Below are 18,093 nucleotides of genomic sequence, written 5' to 3'. Positions count from 1 at the left end.
AGTGACTTGGGGGCAGCTCTTGATTACCCTGTAACTTAGTTTATATCATTTAAATTTCAGATAGCGGAACTACGAAGTGAATACAATGTATGAGGCTAGACAAATGGAAATGCATAGGTCTTATACTATATTTTATTTGGAATATAATATTATGAAAGATAAGTTTTTGTGGTTTAGAGAATAATAAAATATATATATTCTTGGGACAACAAGGCAAAGGCCAGATATACATATAATTTGAGACTCAAATTAATCATGTTTGGTAGACCAAATAAGGTTTGTTTATTTATATGAAAATAGAGCTTTTTTTTTTTTTTTCACTTAAAATTTTGTTGTAAGAATTCTGGATCACAATTTTTAAAAAAACTTATTTTGGATACATAATAGTTGTACATGTTTATGGGGTACATGTGATATTTTGATGCATGCATACAATGTTTAATGATCAAGTTGGATCACAAATATTTAAGTACACAATAAGTTATGCTATGAAGTTTTGCAGACCATTTCATTTATATAGTGTAACTTGCCGTAATTGCCATCTAAAACATTACAATTGTACTAGACTATGTACTATTGGAGCAGTAACATTCTGCCAACTGTGGTAGATTCATATAAGTATTTAGGAAATATTACTGGGAAAAACGTAAATTATGTTGAAGTAAATTAAGCAGTATAGTTAGTATAGTGATATTGGTACAGCTTAAATGAGAATAATTTGCTCCAGCAGACTGAAGAATTGCAGAATAAAAAAGTCAAAAGATGATTGTGACTTGCCATCTTTCAGATTGACAGAGCCGAAATAAAACTTTCTGTATGTGCATATGTCACAAACACCAATATTTTTGCTTGTTTCCCACAATAAGAGCCTTATTTTCGTATTAGGGAACTAGTTGGAAAATACAGTTGATAGTTAACATTTTTATTTCCACTCATTCAAGCCTCTTATTAATCATATATGGCTAATGAACAGACCTTCCATATGTGAATTGATCATTCTGAGATACATGATTAAAAATGGGCATTTATACGATTTCAGTACTTTTATTTTCTTTTTTCATGTTTTGAGATAGGGTCTTGCTCTGTCACCCAGGCTGGAGTGCAGTGGTGTGATCATAGCTCACTGCAGCTTTGACCTTCCAGGCTCAAGCAATCCTTCCACCTCAGTCCCCCAAGTAGCTGGGACTGCAGGCATGCACCAGGCATGCCTGCCTAATTTTTATATTTTTTGTGGAGACAGAGTCTCACTATGTTGCCTAGGCTGGTCTTGAACTCCTGGACTCAAGTGATCTTCCCACCTTGTCCTCCCAAAGTGCTGGGATTACAGGTGTGAGCCACCACACCTGGCCAATTTTAGTACTTTACATTTAGGAATGATATTTCTTTCACTTGAATTATTTGTCGTTGCAGAAAGTAAAAGCATATTTTTGGGGCTTAATTTTTATGCTTTTTTCTTTCTTATGTAAATGCCTGATCATTAAACACAATCAACTGTGGAAGTTTTCAGATGTAGATTCTGGAATCAGTCTCTGGAAATCCAGGAGGTCTGTGTGAGGGCGGGAGAACCTGTATTTTTTTTAAGTTACACAAGTGGGTGAGTGTTGCCTGGTCAAGTTTAAGAGCCAGTCATAGCATGTTTATGCATTTCTCTTCTAACCTTATAAAGAACTCCTGACTTTCGGCTTGCATAGAAGGCACTGAAAAGAGTAGGGAATTAATAACTGTTCTATTGTGTTAGATGCCCAGCATTTTTGATGGAAGCAATTTTATTCTACAGAAAAACTTGAAAGATCTGACTGGCTATAAAGGAATATGTAGTAAATATTGATATTGGTTCAAAAACATTTTTATACAATTGTTTTTGCTATAATTGAGATACATTTCTGAGAAATCTTGTGGTTGTAACCATCATATACTAAAAATTAAAGGTCTGGGAAAAATGGAGTTGCACAAATCACTCAAAATCTATACAGCATTGTATCCAGATCACTAATAAAAACAATAGCAGTCTAGTGAAACAGTTAAAAACAGTTAGTTAAAAAGACATGTCAGAGTCCTAATAAGTAAAGAAATATTACAGTAAACATAGGATTTTATCTTTAAAGGTAGTGGTTGCTGATGGAAAGGGATGCATTGAAGGTTTGAGGCTGATAGACTACCAAGATTAGGACAAAGTACACAAAAAATGAGGAAGTGCTATGCAAAAAGCCCTACCAGGACATAGTAAGTGACCAAATTGAAGTAGCAACAAAGTGGCATGAATGAGCATCATGAACAGTGCAGCAGTCCCGTGCAGTTCACTGCAGTGGCTTGTGTCAGTGAACTTTGTGTTAAGCTAGACATACACGGCCAAAAAGTGTGCGAAAAATAGTTATATATAATCTGAGTTATATTGACATCATACCCCTATTTACTAAGCTTATATGAACTAATTCACTTAATGCGAAGGAGTTATAGCAGAAAAGATCATACTTGGTTAGTGATCATTTCGGGGAATAGTTTAGTGGTTAAGTGCATAATCTCTGGAGTCAGACTCAAAGCTCCACCAGTACGTCCTTGTGCAGATCGCTTAATGTCTCATTGCCTGTTTCTCTTGTATTTTTGGAAGTATTTGAGAGCAGTAGTTTTGAAAGTATTGTGGGAAAGCAGAAGAATGCTTTGGACTGGGTAATAATTTGAAAATTGCTCAGAGGAGGAGACATGGAAACTGTTTGTTCAAAGATAAACTAAAAGGCAAATGCCACTTGTAAATTGTGTGACCTTGGGCGTGCTTCAGTTTTCTCAGCAGTGTTACAGGGACAGTGTTATTTCTTTTATCACATCTCTAGGTTCTTGTGGTTATCAGAATTAAAGTGAAGTACGGTGTGAAAATTTCCCATACAGTTGTAAGGTAGAAGAAACAAATAGGAATTTCTAGAGTTTAGTCTCCTAGCTGACTTCAGAACAGACTGTTTTCAAGGTTTCTTCTCACTCTGAAAATATTCAAATGTATGAAATCCCAGTAAGTGCTAGTAGTAGTTTAAAGTGTTTGTCTTCTGACATGAATGCTTCTCTGGCTCCTCATTCTTTTCAGCAGTCGTAGCCATTGACCTAATTCTTCTTTATTGTCACAGACATCTGCATCAGCTCTTAGGCAAATGTTCCTAATTTCAGAGATGGTAGCCTAACAAAATTGTGAATAACAGCATAAGAATTACCCCCAAATTGATTCACAACCAGAGTTCATGCACATGAGCATTCTGTCACCTTGGTGTTATTTCAAGAATATTTTGAGGAAGAATATTGGGACCCTTACTGATATCCCCCGACATTCCGGTTATGATTTATGTCTATTTCATCTGTGAATTTTTAGAGTTACATAAAAAACTTTTCAGCTTTTAAGTGGTATCCTTCGTTTTCTAAGTTTATTTTATCTGATAAAACTTATTCATACACTGAATTGATGTTATGATCTTCAGTTTTATGCTTTTAAGAGTTAGAGAAGAAAAATCTTTTTTACTTTGCCATCATTTATTACATTTTTCAGAACTTTTTACAATTTTTTTTTGCAAAATTTATAAACCAGAAATAGAACCAGTGTTTCAGTTTTGAGAAAAATGTTGGCTTTGCCCAGTGGGTGTTTTCCGTTTGCAGTCTTCCAAGCCGTTTCTGACATAAGAATGCAGCTCCTGTCAAGGCATGTGCAGTAAAGGTACCCTTCCAGGTGCCTGGACGTATGCTTAGTGCTGTCTATTTGTATTTCGAATCCTTCATTTTTTTCTTCTTTGTCCGTCTTCCTCTCCTCTTGCTCTTAGCTGACGAGAGACTCCATGCCATCCAGCCCCTTTCCTCTCTCGCCTCTCTTTAACTTCTTTTGTGCTGCAGATTTCAACTAAATTAAGTTCTAATTAAAATAATTTTCACCGCAAGGTTTGAATGCTCAACCAGCTTGACACTCTCAAAGATAATTTGCTTTTAAAATTGTTTATCAAAATAAATCTCTAAATAGGTTATGAGTCATTGTTACTAATGAGATTGTGTGTATCCTCGAACTGTTTTGGGGCGGAGAAAAAATGTTGAGAATCTCTCTTCTAAAGCCATTCTTTTGAGGAAACAGTCTTAGAGTTTTTTCCTTGGAAAACAATGCTGTTTAAATTACCATACTTTCTTGTGGCATCCTCATTTCTTGGAATGTGTTACATCTATTTTTATTATTAAGCTCTTTAATGTTAGACTATATAGTTAGTAAAGGATTATAGTGAATTCAATTCTGAATACTTTCTGTTCCTTGGAAAGTTTAGAACTCTAAAGTTTCTATTTTAGATGGAAAATTTCCACTCTTTTTTGTCACTTGTTGTTTTCTTTGCAGTATGTCAAATTGCTTTGAAAATAGTAAACTGCGATATTAGTTTAAGGTGGTATTTTTATTATGCTGGTATGTATTTTGTATTCTATGTTCCACTGCATTCCAGCCTGGGCAACAAGAGCAAGACTCCGTCTCAAAAAAGGAAAAGAAAAGAAAATGACAGAGTGGATGGTCATCACTGTCCGGTTGTTTGAAGGTGGCCAAACAAGCAGTGCATGATGAATTGTCTTTTCCATTTGTTTACTTAAGAACTCCTCCTTCATTTGTGGATATATTTGATCCTTTCAGAATCTGTTACCGTCTTAACTGTTCTTTGATCTGAAGGTTCTGGTACAGTGGCCAAATAGTATGTTTTCTTGTTGGGTAGTCGGTGGAAGGAGATCTAGTTCTCCTTGACAAAACTACGTTACTTGGAACTAACATGCTGGACGCCCAGGCTCAGCAAGGTTTATTAATGTCTGTTTCTCTGCATTAGTATCATCTCATGAATCTGTGTTTTCTCAGATGTGCAGCCTGTTACAGTTAAATCTTTTTTTGATCTCTAGAGTTGGAGAATGAAGTTTAATAGACTAGAATAGGGTGTTCCTGCATTTTATGAAACTGATGAATTCATTCTAAGATAAGTTGTTTCCTTTCCTGACCAAATAGGACTGCTTGTAATGTTTCTGTCCTCTACTTTAAGGATATTTCAAAGTTCACATAGCTTTTATATTATTCTTTTAAAACGGTAGGAATGAATCAGAGTGGCAAACATACTAGGTGGAATCTTAGTAATAGTCATAGATTGTTCAGTTGTGTGCAGGTAATGCCCTTCTTCTTAGTGGGTTGTGTGGGAGGACATAGAAATGTTGTAGATGGTGGGAGAGGACAAAAGAACCCATTTTGGTTACAAGAGAAACATTCAAAACCTCTAAATGCGCCATGCCTTGGATGGCTGCCCCATGTATACATTCTTGTTGCAAGAACAGATTATTTCTGGCCCATTGGTTGTTTTTTTCTTTGTACTTTCTATTATTTTATCATTTTGTTGTTCTTTTGATTAATATTTATTTTAGAAGGCTTGTAGAAATGGCAGAAAACATCAGGGTAAGCCATTCAGTAAAGCTAGAGTGAAGAGGCAACCTACAGAATGGGAGAAAAATTTTTACAATCTATCCATCTGACAAAGGGCTAACATCCAGAATCTACAAAGAAATTAAACAAATTTACAAAAAAAAAAATCATAAAAAAGTGGCCAAAGGATATGAACAGACAGTTCTCAAAAGAAGACATTTATGCAGCCAACAAACATGAAAAAAATCTCATCATCACTGGTCATTAGAGAAATGCAAATTAAAACCACAGTGAGATGCCATCTCATGCTAGTTAGAATGACAATCATTAAAAAGTCAGGAAACAACAGATGCTGGAGAGGATGTGGAGAAATAGGAACATTTTTACACGGTTGGTGGGAGTGTAATTTAGTTCAGCCATTGTGGAAGACAGTGTGATGATTTCTCAAGGATCTAGAACCAGAACTACCATTTGACTCAGCCATCCCATTATTGGGTATATACCCAAAGGATTAGAAATCACACGCACACGTATGTTTATTGCAGCACTGTTCACAATAGCAAAGACTTGGAACCATCCCAAATGCCCATCAATGATAGACTGGATAAAGAAAATGTGGCACATACACACCATGGAATACTATGCAGCCATAAAAAAGGATGAGTTCATGTCCTTTGCAGGGACATGGATGAAGCTGGAAACCATCATTCTCAGCAAACTAGCACAGGAACAGAAAACCAAACACCACATGTTCTCACTCATAAGTGGGAGTTGTGCAGTGAGAACACATGGACATAGGGAGGGGAACATCACACACTGGGGCCTGTCGGGGGGTGAGGGGCTATGGGAGGGATAGCATTAGGAGAAATACCTAATGTAGATGACGGGTTGATGGGTGCAGCAAACCACCATGGCACGTGTATACCTATGTAACAAACCTACACGTTCTGCACATGTACCCCAGAACTTAAAGTATATTCATAAAAAAAAATGAATGACTTACAGGAAATGTAAGAGCTAGAGGAACCCATAGAACAACACTACGGGGACATAATCAGCAAGATAAAGACTGTCAGAATATACCGAACCTGGTTTCTTCAACCATATATGATAATAAAAAATGGAGGAAGGGGAAACTTTGAAGAGACTTAAGAGACTTATTTACCAAAATATCACGTGTGGACTTTCTGATTCAAATGAATGAGCTATTTTAAAAAAGAAAAAAACATTGGCTGGGTGTGGCAGCCCTCGTCTGTAATCCTAACAGATTAGGAGACCCAGGCAAGGAGGATCCCTTGAGACCAGGAGTTTGAGACTAGCCTGGTCAACATAGCAAGACTTTATGTCTACAAAATATTTAAAAATTAGCCAGGCATGGTGGCACATTCCTGTAGTGTTAGCTACTCGGTAGGCTGAGGCAGAAGGATCCCTTAAGCCCACGAGGTTGATGCTACAGTGAGTTATGACCATGTTGCTGCACTCCAGCCTGGGTGACAGAGTGAGACCATGTTTCAGTAAATAAATTAATTAAAAAGAAGGTTCAAGGCAGTTAGAAAAGTTTACCTTGAGTGGATATTTGTGGTAATTGAGTGATAGTGGATTCCTAAGGTAAGATAATATTTTTATTTAAAAATAACTATATTTTAGAGATACATGCTGAATTATTTACAGATGAAATGATGTGATATCTAGGATTTGCTTACATATAATCCAGTCAGATGGGGGTGGGGTGGGGAGTAGAGATGAGATTTGCCATTGTTAATTGTTAAAGCTGAGTAATAGATACCTGTTGGTTCATTATTCTATTATCTATACTTTTGTATATGGTTGAAATTTTCCATAATAAAAAAGTTAAAATATTTAAATTAAATGATATTTGAGTACATACTAAGTGTTCAGGAGTGTGGTAATTGCTTTGAAGGATAGCATCATAGTATCTAGCATATATATTGAAAAACTAAAGTAGTAAGTTAAATAAATGAGAATTTTGTTCCCTTTTCCAGAAGAGTTAAACATTTTAGTAGATCCAAATCTAGATTCACCAAGTACTTTTCTTTTATTGTTATATTATACCTTCCATTTTTTGAACATCTATATAGGACTTTATCCTGTTTCATCTAATTACTTCAACAATATGACTGGGTATGATTATTCTATTCAGAAGAGGAAATTGATCTTCAGAGATTTTTGGTAAATTGTGCAAGTTCACATAGGTAATAAGTGGCACAGAAGGAATTTGAATTGTCTGAGCCCAAATTTCTTAAATTTAAAAATTTAAATTCCATTTAGCATTATTTCTAAATGGAAACCATGGATACTCAAGGATAATACTGTTGTTTCCAATTGCTGTGTATCTTGTAACTTGACTAGTATCTGTAATAGTGAAACAGTAACTTAATGAATTGCATATCAGTAAGCAAAGTTAGAACAGTGATGTAACTTGAAAATTATCAGTTGACACTTAAAAACAGCCTTATTATTTTTCAAGTAATGTTTGAGACATCAGAAAATGTACTTTGTATTCATTGTTGATTTTGAAAATATAACATAGAAAGCCCCAGAGATGATAATATTGATGTCTGGTTCTAGCAAAATCAGAAGAAGTAGACAGATACTAAATTCCTAATTTATGCATCATTCAAATTTAAACATAAATCTGTATATCTTTTAAAGAGCTACATATATTAAACTTCTTTTTACTTCCCTATTATATTTTATTCTTCAAATGATTCACTTGATTTTTACAGTGGATAAGACTTAACAGAACAAATTTCAATAAGAAAGGATAATGGGAAAAATGCCTCTGTTTCCAGAAATAAATGAGCAGGCAGGAACTTAAATTCTCCTTCCTAGGAAAATAAAATTGAAGAATTACTGATACCAGAATAGTAGTACACTTACTTTAAATCAAAATAAGATACCTCAAATTAAAGTTTAAAAGTACAGCATGTAGCTTCTGTTACTTGAGGATAGGATGTTTGTGATTTGAGAAAAATGCCTGTAATTTCATAAGTAGTTGAATGGTCTCTAGTACTTTAAGTAACTGGTCATTGTTGATTCTCATTTTTACTCTTACAACCCTCTCTGAGAAATAGCAGAGGAGAAGTCAGAATAAGATAAGTAGCAAGTTGCTGAAATTACTTCAGTCTCAAACCAGCTTCAAAGCAGAGTGAACTATACAGGTAGGGATACCAGTAAGTAAACGGTAGATTGAAAACATTGGATTTATTTATATTTCTTCAACTAGTCTCGTGGGAGAAACTCTACTGAATTTGTGCAATACCTTGAGCTTTTCAAGCATGAAAGCATAGTACAACCTTTTTTTTTCTTTTCTTTTTGCATAGCCTTACCCCTATTGATTTTATCCTAGTCTCTTCCTGACCTCTCTCCAGACTTTTCACTGAGGGGGAGTCTACTTAGACCATTTGCTTTCTCCCCTGATTATTCATTGAATTTATATTTAGAGTTTTTATTTGCAGTATCATTAACATTAGGAGGAAGTCCAGTTACAGTGGTGACCAGGAGTATGGTTATATATAGTTTTTATATGTATACAGTTTATATGTTATGATAAGACCACAATTTTCTAAGGTCCTAAAATATGTAATTCAGCTGATGCCTTCTGTATCTCATGGACTATAGCATATTCAATCAAAATTTTAACTCAGGAAACATTATTTCCTTTAATTCAACATTATATATATTTTATTTTTATAAATTATATGCAATGATATATATTATACATATATAATACATATATACATATGTATATATGTACTTTTATATGTGTAATTTATATATGTATAAAATTATATATAATTATGTATGCAATTTTATATATATGCAATTTTTTTAGATGGGGGTCTCACTCTGTCGACCGGGCTGGTGTGTAGTGGCACGATCGCAGCTCACCACAGCCTAGAAGTCCTGGGCTCCAACAAGCCTCTTACCTCAGCCTCCTGAGTAGCTGAGATTACAGGCATGCACCACCATGCCCAGCTAATTTTTCTTTTTTCTTCTTCTTTTTTTTTTTTTGTAGAGACAGGGCTTTGTTCAACCTGATCTTAAACTCCTGGCCTTAAGGATCCTCCTGCCTCAGCCTCTCCAAGTGCTGGGATTGCAGGGTAAACCACCACACCTGGCTCAGCACTAGGTCTAAGAATTCTCAACCTTCATTATTTTTACAAGATCTTTTACTAAATCAGTCCCTCATTTTCAACACTATACTTTTACCTTAATTAACTGTAGCCCATTTTCTTCTTTCAGTCCTATAGATTCCTTTTCAGATAGAGATACTTTTTTAATATGCAATGTTCATTTAAAAAGATAACTGATTCTGATAAGTTTTATTCATGTATTACTTTACTTTTTTTTTGTTTTTGTTTACTACTTGTACATGTTGTGTAAGTTGCTAGAAAAATTATCACTTGCCCCAGATTTTATTTAACCGATATATATAATAGTTTTGATTTACTTTATCTGTAGATTGAAGGTAAAAACGGGTCATCACTTAGACTGGTAAGATGGTTGCTTAGCCAGTGAGAGGGATTTCCTAAGATCACTAGATTTGAATGTATCTGGTAAAGCAAGTGTTTTTATTATTTGTTGAGTCTGCCAGTGGAATTCTGAAGTTGCTACAACTTGCTTGTTCCACGAGCCCATAGTGAGGTAGATGTATGAATTGTTCTCTCTAGCCTCTGACTACTTGAATTTCATCATTGCGCAGGGGCCATGCTAATCTCTGTATCGTTCCAATTTTAGTATATGTGCTGCCGAAGCAAGCACTGCTTTTATTTCATTCAGTAGAATCTGCTATGCCGGTAGTGTGTTTTTCTTTTTTTCTTTTTTTTATTTTCCGCCCCCCTTGCACAAGAGCACCTTGTGTTCTTTAGTGTTAGAACAAAGTATTTCTGAGTTGGCTTTTGTGACCTTTTTGAGAAAGGAAGCAATGAGACAAAGTGGTGTGGCTTATGAATTCAACAGTAAATCCTGGGTTGGTGCAATCCTTGTACTTGTAGATATTGTGGTTATTGTATCTCTTTATTAATGTGGTTTCAATACCATTGATTTTGGTTCATCATAGGTTAGGATGGGAAACATTTAGAAGGGAAATTGACTTAATTCCTGATACATAAATTTATTTCATGATTCTGAGATCTTGATATGAAAAGAATCTGTTTTATGTTTTCTTATTTATATCACATACACAATTTTACTTCTTGTCTTTGCTTTTTTCATATTCTATTTTTGATTTATCTTGATCAGTATAAGAATATTGCCTTCTTTATGCACATTGCCTTCATTTATTTTTGAACTTATATTTCCTATTCCTGGGACCTAGATTTTTCAGTCGTTCAATCCTATGTATTTATCCAATAAACATTTTCATTGACTTCTGTTATATACAGGTTATAAAACCTCCTCAAGAGAAGAAACTGTAGAGTGGATCTTTTAACTCATGCTGTTAACTTCTTTAAAACTAAAAAGTTAAACAGTGAATACATTTTTATGTTAGAAAGTTAAAAATATGTAAATAAGTTTAAATAAGGAAGTAAAAATCATCTGCATTATCTTTGTTATTTAGTTTTCCAAACTTTCTTCTTTGCATGTGTGTATTAAAAATACTATTTTTATTACCAGTATATATCTATATATATATATATGTGTGTGTATATGTATATGTATGTGTGTGTACACACACACACACACACACATAAATAGAGAGAGAGAGAGAGAGAGACACACACACACAGACAGAGACAGGCTCTTGCTCTGTTGCCCAGGCTGGAGTGCAGTGGCGTGATCATAGCTCACTGTAGCCTTGAACTCCTGTGCTCAAGCGATCCTCCCACTTCAGCTTCCTGAGTAGCTGGGTCTACAGATGTGCATCACAATGCTTGGCTGATTTTAAAATTTTTTTTATAGAGATGGAGTCTTGCTCTGTTGCCCTGGTTGGTTTTCAACTCCTGGCCTCAAGGGATCTTCCTGCCTTGGCCTCCCAAAGTACTGGAATTACAGGTGTGAGCCATTGCACCTGGCTGTGTTTTTGTTTTTTTGTTTTCATGTAACCACTACATGTAAATGTTGTATTTTAGTGGCTGTTTACTTTTACTAGAAAAATCATCACTGGCCTCAGATTTTATTTAACAATTATATACAGTAGTTTTGATTTATCTGTAGATATAAATAGTAGAATCACACTCTGTAGGGTTTTCTGATTATTTTTTTGGCTACTGATATCAGGCTCTAGAACAGTGGTTAAAAATTGTCTGGAGGGGGTCTAGTTAGGTATACCGTTATAGTATTTTTCTACAATATTTACATGAGATGATGATTATAGAATGTATAATAACGAAAGGTTGGTGATCCAGTGAAAGCATAGGCTGAGATTATATATTTGTTGAAAGCAGTTTTCTACATCAATAAACATTACATACTTTTCAAACTTGAATACCAGAAAGTATACTTATAATCTTTGCTTATTACAGTGAAAGATACAGGACTCAAAAACAGAAGACCATGTCAGTTGAATTTTGAGAGTTCTTATTCATACAGTTATGAAATTTCCACTTAATATCACTTGTTAAGAACACTGGAAATGACATGTTGAATTGTCTTATGATCTGATTTTATATGATCTTTGTAATCCTCGTATTAATGTGATGAAGGAAGAATATGGGTGTCTGTTGTAATTGTTAATTTGCCATACTTCACATTCATGGAAGGAATTCAGATAATTAGAAAATAACTTATTGGCTTAATAGGGACTTGTTTCTTATTTTTTAGATTACTACTCTCTTTTAAATAATAATAAAAATTACAGAGTGATTATATTTTTTAAAAGCCAGAGATTTATAGATTAAGATTTTTTTTCAATTTTTCTATAATCACAGTAATGAAAACATTTTATGGTTCAGGGATGATAATGATGACAATGGCTATAATTTATTGAGGACTTTGTACTGTATACTACTATAGTTTCATTATATGCATTGTTTCTATTTTATACATTAACATCATAAAGGTATTATTTTTTCTATTTTAGAGATTAACAAACTGCGACTCAATATAAGTTGCTTGTTGTATTAGTCCATTTTCATGCTGCTGATAAAGACATACCCGAGACTGGGTAATTTATAAAGAAAAAGAGGTTTAATGGGCTCACAGTTACATGTGGCTGGGGAGGCCTCACAATCTTGGTGGAAGATGAAAGGCATGTCTTACATGGCAGCAGACGAGAGAAAGAATGTGAACCAAGTGAAAGTGGTTTCCCCTTGTAAAACCATCAGATCTTTTGAGACTTATTTACTACCATGAGAAAAGTATGGGGGAAACCAACTCCATGATTCAGTTATCACCCACCGGGTCCTCCCACAATACGTGGGAACTATGGGAGTTACAATACAAGATGAAATTTGGGTGAGGACACAGCCAAACCATATCATTCTGCCCCGGCCCCTCCCACATCTCGTGTCCTTACATTTCAAACCGGTCATGCCTTCCCAACGTCCCCCAATGTCTTAACTCATTTCATCATTAACTCAAAAGTCCACAGTCCAAAGTCTCATTTGAGATGAGGCAAGTTCCTTCTGCCTATGAACCTGTAAAATCAAAAGAAAGTTAGTTACCTCCTAGATACAATGGGGGTACAGGCATTGGGTAAATACAGCTGTTCCAAATGGGAGAAATTGGCCAAACCAAAGGGGCTGCAGGGCCCATGTAAGTCCAAAATCCATTTTAAAACTCCAAAATGATCTCCTTTGACACCGTGTCTCACATCCAGGTCACACTGGTGCAAGAGGTCGGTTCTCATGGTCTTGGGCAGCTCTGCCCCTGTAGCTTTGCAGGGTACAGCCTCTCTCCTGGCTGCTTTCACAGGCTGGCATTGGGTGTCTGCAGCTTTTCCAGGCTCACAATGCAAGCAGTTGGTGGATCTGCCATTCTGGGGTCTGGAGGACGGTGGTCCTCTTCTCACAGCTCCACTAGGCAGTGCCCATTGGGGGCTCTGTGTGGGGGCTTCAACCCCACATTTCCCTTATGCACTGCCCTGGCAGAGGTTCTTCAGGAGGGCCCCACCCCTGCAGCAAATTTCTGCCTGGACGTCTAGGTGTTTTCATACATCCTTTGAAATCTAGGTAGAGGTTCCCAAACCTCAGTTCTTAACTTTTATGCACCTGCAGGCTCAACACCTTGTGGAAACTGGCAAGGATTGGGGCTTGCACCCTCTGAAGCCATGGCCCAAGCTGTATCTTGGCTGCTTTTAGCCACAGCTGGAGCAGCTGGGGGCACAGGGCACCAAGTTCCTAGGCTGCACACAGCAGGGGGCCCTGGGCCTGGCCCATGAAACCATTTTTCTTCCTAGGCCTCTGGGCCTGTGATAGGAAGGACTGCCACAAAGATCTCTGACATGTCCTGGAGACATTTTCCCCATTGTCTTGGTGATTAACATTAGGCTCCTCGTTACTTATGCAAATTTCTGCAGCTGGCTTGGCTTTCTCCTCGGAAAATGGGTTTTTCTTTTCTATCGCATGGTCAGGCTGCAAATTTTCTGAACTTTTATTCTCTGTTTCCCTTATACAACTGAATGCTTTTAACAGCAACCCAGTCACATCTTGAACGCTTTGCTACTTAGAAATTTCTTCTGCCAGATACCCTAAATCATCTCCCTCAAGTTCAAAGTTCCACAAATCTCTAGGGCAGGGGCAAAATGCCACCAGTCTCTTTGCTAAAACATAGCAAGGGTCACCTTTACTCTAGTTCCCAACAAGTTCCTCATCTCCATCTGAGACCACCTCAGCCTGGATTTCATTGTCCATGTCATTATCAGCATTTTGGTCAAAGCCATTCAACAAGTCTCTAGGAAGTTCCAAACTTTCCCACATTTTTCTTTCTTCTTCTGAGTCCTCCAAACTGTTTCAGCCTCTGCCTGTTAACCAGTTCCAAAGTTGCTTCCACGTTTTCAGGTATCTTTGCAACAGTGCCCCACACTACTGGTACAAATTTACTGTATTAGTCTGTTTTCACACTGCTGATAAAGACATACATGAAACTGGGTAATCTGTAAAGGAAGGAGGTTTAATTGACTCACAGTTCCACGTGCATGGGGAGGCCTCACAATCATGGCAGAAGATGAAGGAAGACCAAAGGGACATCTTACATGGCAGCCAGCAAAGAGAGAATAAGAGCCAAGCGACAGGGGTGCCCCTTATAAAACCATCAGATCTTATGAGACTTATTCACCAGCATGAGAACAGTTTAAGAGAAACCACCCCCATGCTTCAGTTGTCTCCTACCAGGTCCTTCCCACCACACATGGGAATTATGGGAGCTTCAATTCAAGATGGAATTTGGGTGGGGACACAGCCAAACCTTATCACTTGTCTAAGACCACACTATTTGTAAATGACATAGTTGATATTTTAGTCTGAGCTTGTTTGACTTCAAAATACAGTACCTCCATTTCTATTTTTTCTGGTTTTATAAGAACAGCTTTTTGAAAGTGATTTTTATTCGTATATCCTTGCAATGGCGATGATGTATTTTTTTTAATTTTTTTTTATTTTATTTTATTTTTTAATTTTTTTATTATTATACTTTAGGTTTTAGGGTACATGTGCACAACGTGCAGGTTTGTTATGTATGTATCCATGTACCATGTTGTTTTGCTGCACCCATTAACTCATCATTTAGCATTAGGTATATCTCCTAATGCTGACCCTCCCTCCTCCCCCCACCCCACAACAGTCCCCGGAGTGTGATGTTCCCCTTCCTGTGTCCATGAGTTCTCATTGTTCAATTCCCACCTATGAGTGAGAACATGCGGTGTTTGGTTTTTTGTCCTTGCGATAGTTTACTGAGAATGATGTTTTCCAGTTTCATCCATGTCCCTACAAAGGACATGAACTCATCATTTTTTATGACTGCATAGTATTCCATGGTGTATATGTGCCACGTTTTCTTAATCCAGTCTATTGTTGTTGGACATTTTGGGTATATACCCAAAGGACTATATAAATCATGCTGCTATAAAGACACATGCACACATATGTTTATTGCGGCACTATTCACAATGGCGATGATGTATTTTTAAGATAGCCATTTTAACTTTTTTTATAGAAATATCATTTAGCTTTTATGAACAGTTGAAAGTTAGATCTCCCTTTGAATACATGTGTTCAATGAAGCAAAATCTGCTCTAACATGAAATTGTCAATTTTCTATTCAAGTAGGCCTTTTCTGTTATGTTTAAAGTTACCTGTAGAGAATCATATTAAATTAATTGGATTCTTTATTTCTGATATTTTAATGAAATTAAAGTTGCCATAGTATGCATAAGAATTGTTTCCCCTTTAGATACCATTGTGAATTAAAGCAAATGTCAATGTATAATGATCCAGAATACATCAGTGTTTCATAATAAAGAAGGAAAGAGTTGTTTTTTCAAAGTTAGTTATTTCAGTAGAGGAAACACCTACAAAAATGATTGTTATAAAAAAATCTAAATTTTGAATGAATGAATAGATAGTATAAAAATGAATAATGATGAATGACATTTTTACATTATATATTTTGTGCTTCATACATTTGGAGGAAAATCTTCAGTCACTGGAAATATTTTAGAAGGATTCTTGCTTAATTTTTCTTTCTGATACAATTATATGATACATACATATATATTACACAGAGCACACATTATTCACATTTAGAATACAAAATTTTCTGAGAAATTTTATATTTATATTTATATTCATATTCACGAAGCAGTCTGTGGACAAAGCTTGGTGCCCAATTAAGGAGACATTTAGTGACCCCTTGGCTATGTGCCATGCACTGTATTGAACAGTTTTGAAAAAAACAATTATAATTTTATGATGGGAGAACAGGAACAACGACATGAGAGCATCAAGATCTTGGTTCTACTGCTTTGCTGTTGTTTTGCTGTGTGATATCCTCTCCATACCCCTCCCCTGATGGTGAACCCAAATGTATACTGCATTCAGCCATGTAGATATGGGTATTGGATATAGAATTAGATGTAGGTCAGCATTTCAGCAGTATCATGGCCCATCCCCCAAAAAAGAGAAGATAAAAAACTATGAGATCAGAGACGTCTAGGCTAATGAGTGGAATGTGGACCAAAATGCAAACCATATAGTCTTCCCACAGAAGTAACATTTCATATGGTGTGGTCAGGTTTGGATTTTTGAAAAGTATTTTTATTTTTTTTTGAGATGGAGTCTCGCTCTGTTACCCAGGCTCAAGTGCAGTGGCGCCATCTTGGCTCATTGCTACCTCTGCCTCCCAGGCTGAAGCTATTCTCTTGCCTCAGCCTCCCAAGTAGCTGGGATTACATACATGCACCACCAAGCCAGGTTAATGTTTATATTTTTAGTAGAGATGGGTTTTCACTGTGTTGGGCAGGCTGGTCTCGAACTCCAGACCTCAGGTGATCTCCCTGCCTTGGCCTCTCAAGTGCTAGGATTACAGGCATCAGCTACTGATCCTGGCTTGAAAAGTATTTTTAATGCAAGCTTATGAACTGGATAATCCTGGAGAAATTATTATGCTAAATCTCAGTTTCTTCACCTGTAATATGATGGCTCCTGCCTCATGAGGTGGTTGGGAGAATTATATAATTCGTTATGTTTGGGCCTTAATCCAATGCTTGGCACATAGAATCAGTGCTCGGTATATGCAGTCATCACTTGGTATCCATGGGGAAATCGTTTCCAGGACACCCTGTGGATACCAACATCTGTAGATACTCAAGTCACTTATATAAAATGTTGTAGTATTTACATATTACCTATGCACATCTTCTTATGCTTTAAATCATCTCTAGATCACTTATAATAACTAACAATGTAAATGCTATATAAATAGTTGCCATACGGTATTGTTTAGGGAATAATGACAAGAAAAAGCCCGTACATGTTCAATACAGATACAACCATCCCTCTTTTTTCCCTGAATATTTTTGATTGAACCAAGAGGTTGAATTCATGGATGCGGAACCCATGCATAGGGAACCTGTGGAACAACTCTGTTGCCATGATTATTACTACTTACCACTGCTACTGGGAAAGTCAGCACTTTTAACAGTGTTTCTCTTCGAAAGAATTCATTCTGACTTGCAGTATTTAAATTGTTGCTGTAAGAATGCTTCTCTCTTTGCTGCTGTGGGATTAGGTATTTCCCTTCCCCTCGGGTTCCCTACCTCTTGGAGGTAGAAGATGAGAACCAGCTAGTTTGAAACTACTGCTGGTGACTCCTGTGGTTTAAGTCAAAGACTTCAGCTCTATAAAAGCTTGTTGGGAAAGTGAAGGCTGATCAGGGTTTAAACAAACCAGGAAGAAAAGGAGTTAAAACCACCTTGTGGTCTTCAGCAGTATCTAGTCTCTCTCACACACTGGCAGCCAGAGTGATGGACTCGGCTGTGTTCCATCCCTGCCCCCGCTGTTAACCATCGCCTGTTGATTCCTCTGGATTTTCATTTACTACTGGAGAAGGGAACAGAAAACAGAAACACATGTTGATTTTGAATTTAAATACTTTTTTTTCTTTTTTTTGAGACGGAGGTTTGCTCTTGTCATCCAGGCTGGAGTGCAATGGCATGATCTCAGCTCACAGCAACCTCCAGCCGAGGCGGGCAGATCACTTGAGGTCAGGAGTTTGTGACCACCCTGGCCAACATG

At 36.6% G+C, this 18,093-nt stretch overlaps 1 protein-coding gene and 1 non-coding gene across 4 annotated transcripts in view; one reads left to right on the top strand and one right to left on the bottom strand.

The window, feature by feature from the left end:
- ARHGAP32 (Rho GTPase activating protein 32) overlaps positions 1-18,093 on the top strand; it is a 309,513-nt gene that overhangs the window by 71,084 nt on the left and 220,336 nt on the right. The window lies entirely within an intron of this gene.
- LOC116477509 (U6 spliceosomal RNA) lies at positions 10,079-10,183 on the bottom strand. The gene has a single exon (XR_004250482.1). It is a non-coding gene; the product is annotated as a U6 spliceosomal RNA (small nuclear RNA).

The sequence above is a fragment of the Hylobates moloch genome, unplaced genomic scaffold (genome assembly GCF_009828535.3).
Source record: "Hylobates moloch isolate HMO894 unplaced genomic scaffold, HMol_V3 SCAFFOLD_11, whole genome shotgun sequence".
In the NCBI taxonomy this organism is placed as follows: Eukaryota; Metazoa; Chordata; class Mammalia; order Primates; family Hylobatidae; genus Hylobates; species Hylobates moloch.
The sequence above is the reverse complement of the archived record's forward strand: the minus strand, read 5'-3'. Positions and strand labels throughout refer to the sequence as shown.